This window comes from Macaca thibetana, chromosome 14 (genome assembly GCF_024542745.1).
Source record: "Macaca thibetana thibetana isolate TM-01 chromosome 14, ASM2454274v1, whole genome shotgun sequence".
In the NCBI taxonomy this organism is placed as follows: domain Eukaryota; kingdom Metazoa; phylum Chordata; class Mammalia; order Primates; family Cercopithecidae; genus Macaca; species Macaca thibetana.
Window position 1 is genome coordinate 78,608,702 of NC_065591.1, and position 6,014 is coordinate 78,614,715.

A 6,014-nucleotide genomic window follows, 5' to 3' on the forward strand; every position below is an offset into this window, starting at 1 on the left:
CTTTGGGATTCTGCATAGTCCCCACCAGCAAGAAGGCCCTCACCAGATGTGGCCCCTTGACCTTGGACTTCTCTGCCTCCATAACTATAAGAAATGGATTATTTTCCTTTAAAAATTACCCAGTTTGAGGTATTCTATTATAAGCAATAGAAAATGGACTAAGACACTGGGCATTGTGCTAAGTGCTATATGTACGTTACTTCATTTAACTCCCGCAAGGACCCGTAGGAACAGAGACTGATATTATCTGCATTTTATAGGTGAGAAAACTGAGGCTTGGAGAGTGATGTGACTTGCCAAGGTCACACTTTTAGACAGAGATAGCTGGGATCAAACCCAGTTTGTGTAGCAGCAGAGCTGGCACTCTTAACCTCTTAACCACAGTGCCATAAGCAAAAAAGGGAGCGGGGCTCAGCATACTGCCTTATGAGAACACTGACTAAACATTTATTCAGAAATCAGAGAAAAGATAAGAAACAGATTGAAGTATAACTAGCCACTCAACCAATCCCAATAATAGAATCTTTTTTTTTTTTTTTTTTTTTTCTATTTTGAGCCACATTACCTCAGGTTGCAGTGTGGCATTAACTATCAGTTTAGTCTTTCTTAATTTCCAGTAAGTCAGTTGTCACTGTGGCAACAAGGTCAGTCCCTAAAAGCAGAGACTGAGTTGGGAGTTATTTCTGCCTCCGGAAGTATAAAATGGCCCCTTACTTTGCAATTTTTTCCTATTTTGCAGAACGACTTCTTCTTTCCAAATCTCAGCTAGAGAACAATCTGAAAACTATTAATAAAATCTTTTCTTTAGATCCATCTTCAAATTCCAATGTGTGATTGGCCTGCAGAACCATCACTACACCCTCCAGGACTTGTTCCTTTGAAGTTAGGCCCCAAATATGTGCCTTCAAGATTCACCTTGAACAGGAATAATTTCTGTCGTTGATTAAGGGCTAATCAATGTGCATGGAGCAGGCAGAATCAGGAGGCCCAGCTGGAACCACTGAGGTTCAGTGGGAGCCCCTGACCCAGAATCCAAAGCCATGATGCAGCCAGGCACTCTCCGTTTCTCTCTGCTGGCTTCGTTCTCCCTCCCCAAGCTGCTCAGTGTCACTGGAAAAGGTCATGCAGCTGCTATGATTAGCATGACTACAAATCTCTGTTATCTAATCTCAGCTGGGCCCTCAGTGACACGCAGAAGTTTTTATTGATCCTGAGTGACTTCCCATCACATTCCCCATGGCACATTTTCTAACTGTTTTCCTTTTGTTAAACGCCCAACCCACTCCAGCCTCCTTACCCACCTCCCTTTCCTTGCTTAGCAGATTGGGGTTGACGTCCTTCTCTCCCATTAAAACCTCCTCATTTCTTCCCATCCTTTCCTGTCTCCTCCCTGCCCTCTCAGGGAGGCCTATCTCCCCGGCTTTATGAGATACTCTTCCCCATCCCTAACCCTAGTCCTAAAGATCATACTCCCTGTCTCTTCCCCCTTGTTCTTGAATCTTCTCCTTTAGCTTCACCAGCCCATCACCTCAGTTTATAAACAGGTTCCAGGGCTCCCCATGCAAATAAATACAGAAATGAATCAGCAACTTTTTTTTTTTCAGTATTTTCTTCTGAAAACACCATCCCAACTTTCCCTTTATGGCTACTTTCTTTTCTTCACCTCTTGGACTTTATAGTTTTAAATTATGTAAGTAATCTATATTCATGGTATAGAAAAGTTAGAAGCTGCATATTAGCAAAAGAAAAAAATCTGCCATAACCCCTCAGGAATAACTTTGTTATCATCTTGAAATTTATCTTCTAAAGGTTTTCCATTCATTTATGTACAAAAATAGGTTAAACTGATTTTAAAATAAAGATAAAATCACATTCTACATTGTATGCTGTAACTTGCTTTTCTTTGATTCAGTCTACTCAACATCTTTGCTTTGGGGTCACCCAGATAATAATCTCCCATCTCAAGATTCTTAAACTCATTTGCAAAGTCCGTTTTGCCATGTAAAGTAACATATTCGCATGTTCCAGCAGGAATTAGGACAAAGACATCTCTGGGGGAGGGTGGCATTATTCTGCCTATCACAAGTCGTCAGTAGCCTAGGGAAGTGGAAGGGGGCAGAGTGGTAGTTGGAGGATTCCAGGCACAGGGAACAGTAAAGTGTAATGGGACCTCATTCCCTCCCCACTCCCAAAGCCTCCATGCTGATAAATATAGATCTAAACTCTCTTTAAAAAAATAAGTTTGTAGCTATTATGGACATTTTTGTGTGTGTGAACTCAATCTTTCTTCTTCTTGGAAGATACCTTTTTCCCACAGCATGTGATTCCAGAAGGTTTGTCATGGAAGAAAGGCACATGTGATCAGGTTGACTAGTCACAGTACCCCACTCCTTGGGGCACAGTTACTGGTTGAACAATGGGCAAGTGACCCCAGCAGGGCCAATCTGACTCTTCATGGGAGGGGCCTGGTCTGGATGCCAAGCCAAGGAAGCTCTAGTTGTTGATACTGTGCAAACTACTAATAAATACTGTGAGCTCTAGAAATGCTGGAACCACTGGGGGCTATCTTTCTTACATCTAGAGAAATCCTGTCTAAAAAGGGAGCCATCCCAGAGGAGAGAATTGAGAGAGTGAGAGAGAGAGAGATCAGAGGATAGCATCTGAACATTTATTCCAGCCTGCCTAAAGCCAGACAAGTTCTAGACTCTTCAATTGCACAAGCCAATAAATTCTTTTTTTTTTTTTCTGAGATGGAGTCTCGCTCTGTTGCCCGGGCTGAAGTGCAAGGGCACGATCTCAGCTCACTGCAAGCTCTGCCTCCAGGGTTCATGCCATTCTCCTGCCTTAGCCTCCCAAGTAGCTGGGACTACAGGCGCCCCCCCACAAGCATTAGCCAATAAATTCTTTTTCTTCCTTTGCTTGAACTAATTTGATTCATGTTTCTGTTACTTAAAATAAAGAGTCTTCACTAATAAAATATTATTCCATAATATGGATGCATTAAAATAAAATTAACCACATTCCCTAATGTTGAGTCTTTGGACTGTTTACAACTTGTACTATTTTAATAATACCATAGTAAACATCCTTGTACATATATCCCTATGCATATTACTGATAATTTAGAACACATTCAAAGAAATATATTTAGAATACATTCTAATGTATTATTTAGAATACATTCTAATGTATTATTTAGAATACATCCAAAGAAACTCATCAATTCAGCCTACTGCAATCTGGCTGCAGCCCCACAGCTGTGCTTAAACTGCCCTCTGCTAGGGCACCAAACGTTTCCTCATTGCCTATTCCAGCAATTATTTTATCATCCTCATTCTGTTCAACCTATTCACATTCCTTCTATCTATAAAATCCTCTTGGGCTTCAATAAGTCTTTCTCCCAGCTCCTATTCCTACTTCCAGGGTTGAATTTGGGCACCAATTCTGAAGAACTGGTAGGACTACTGGGAGGAGTCCCAGTAGTTGTGAACAGTTTTTTAAATAGCAACAAAGCTTGGCAGGAGAATGTGTGATCAATAATTAACAATGTTTCTCAATGTACTGACACATGGTGGGTGGGGAAGGAAAATGCTAAAAATCGTAGCAAGAGAGCCAAACATTTGCCATTGCTATAACCAGAGTTTCTTAATCTGGAGGATATAGGTTAGGAGATGCCCTGAGGGTTTCAAAGTGACCCCAGGGCTTCATGAATCCCCTGGAGTTATGTGCAAATATTGTGTGATCACATCTAGGTATCTAGGATCTCCAGGAAGATTAAGAGCCATTTCTATCGGACAGTCTCCTGACCTGTGTTTTCCTCAAGTGGCCTTGCGGAACTTATGGTTTGGAGGAGAAAGTCAAATGACCCAGTAATTACCCACCAAACTGATTCATGAAATGACATCAGGAAAATGTAGGTGGTCCCTGCAAGATTCTTTAGGGAGAAACACAAGGTCCTCTTACACTGCCCTGTGGACTGGCCCAGCATGACTTAACTGAGTAGGGAGGGAGGGCAGGCAAGTTGAGAGAAGGTACAGCTGCTCTCCTTGATGTGCATTTCATTCTTTAACCCTGTTCTCCTAACCCAGTCCTGGGCAGCTCTACCTCAGCTTCTCCCAAAACTATTCCTAGCTCTCCAGTGCCCGAGAAGCCTGCACAGCGCACTACCAGAGGCCTCCCTCCAGCTGTGCCCCAAAGTGCAGAAGTTTGTGACATCTGGAAATTTGCACATTTGGGAAACAGTGCTCAGGCCAGCTACATTTGGCTTTGAGTATGATTTGCTCCTGCCCTTTCTGTCTCTTGTAGGGCTCTTTAATTATGGTGGCTCCGTTTAGATCTCCTTATCTTGGTGACTATCAATGTTTTGAATTCCTTGCTTTTTTCCCCCCAAGTTTAATGAGAAATATTTCCTGTCAACATTTCTTCTGTCTTCTCTGGTGACTGTAACTTCAGCTGTTATGTTATCTTCAGTGAAATTCATTAAAAAGGATGAATATTTCAAGTTCCAAGATCACTAGCAGAGACGTTAAATGGAATAAGATTGAACCACAGGCTTCTTCATATCCTCTTGAGACCCTCCTAGAATCCAGCCTGGAAACTGTATTTCTAGGTATTCTGTGGTCATAGTTCCACACTGCACCTTGACAGACCTCTCTGGATCCCTTCCAAGAATATAATTTCTTGAGACCAATTCAATGTCTTATTAATATTTTAATCTGCCTCCTGTGACCCATGAAAATCTCTAACCCGTGCTTTCCAAATACCATTCAATCTCCACAGAGTACCTATAGTTGAGATGTTTTTCTCTCCCCATAATTACATGGAGCATTGCTTCACATAAAAATCTGGCATTCACACATCTCAATCTGGCATTCAGGGTCCTACAGTCTGACGTCCTTTCCTTCTAGAAGCTATGCGCATTTCATTCTTTAGCCCCTACAAGGACATGTGCTCTGGACTCAGATGACCTTAGTTCAGATTGTGATGGATATACTTCCTAACTATGTGACTTTGGAAAGGCCAATTAATATCTCAGAGTCTAAGTTTCTTCTGTCATGGAGTGACTGACAGAATTAAATTGCATAGCATCATTAAGAGATTTAAATGATATAATGCATGGAAAGCATTTAGCGAAGTGCCTGGACCATAATAATTGCTTTTGGAGAGCAGAATGGCCCCTCAAAGAGGTCCATGCCTTAATCCCTGGAACCTGAGAAAGAAAAAAAAATTCAGATGTAATTAAGTTTAAGAATCCTCAAACAGGGAGATTTTCCTGGATTATCTGATTGGGCCAAATCTAATCACATGAATCCTTAAAAGCAGAAAACGTTCTCTTATTAGAGGCAGAAGGATGCAGAAGGAGAAGTTAGAAAGATTCAAAATATGAGAGAAAGACTCAGTGTTGTGGTCTGAAGAATGGAGTGGGCCATGGATGTGGACTGCAGATAGACCTCTAAGAGGTAAGAGTGGTCCCCAGCTGACAGCCAGAATGGAAGCAGGGACCTTAGTCCTATAACTCTAACGAACAGGTTCAGCCAACAAGCTTGGAAGTAGGTTCTTCCTCCGAGCCTCCAGTGAGAAATGCAGCCCTGCTAACACTTTAATTTTAGCTTGGAGAGACCCATGTTAGGCTTCTGTCCTACAGAAACTGAGGTAATTTATTTTAGCTGTTAATTTGTGATAATTTGTGATGGCAGCAATAGAAAATGAATCCATTGCTAAGCAATATTGACTATGATTTGCCCGCCACACTGGCCTAAGATTCCCCAGTTCATCTGCCTTCTTCTAGTTGTGGGAAAATTCTTTGACTCAAATAACTATCTTCGAAGCCTTGTTCAAATCCACCTCTTTTATGTTGTTTGTCATGACCCTTCTATGAGCATCAGTCAGCCTTGAACTTCCAGAGAACAAAATTATATGCTTTCCTCCTTCCAAATCTGTATTCTGCTCAAGCCACTTACTACCTGTTGTCTTCCCAACTCCACAGAAGGACACATCTATATTTTACAGACTGT

General features: G+C 41.6%; 2 protein-coding genes across 3 annotated transcripts in view; one reads left to right on the forward strand and one right to left on the reverse strand.

Annotated features, from left to right (window-relative positions):
- Positions 1 to 6,014, reverse strand: part of ME3 (malic enzyme 3) — a 1,085,505-nt gene that overhangs the window by 315,568 nt on the left and 763,923 nt on the right. The window lies entirely within an intron of this gene.
- PRSS23 (serine protease 23) overlaps positions 1 to 6,014 on the forward strand; it is a 124,018-nt gene that overhangs the window by 82,944 nt on the left and 35,060 nt on the right. The gene's annotated exons all lie outside the window — the stretch shown is intronic.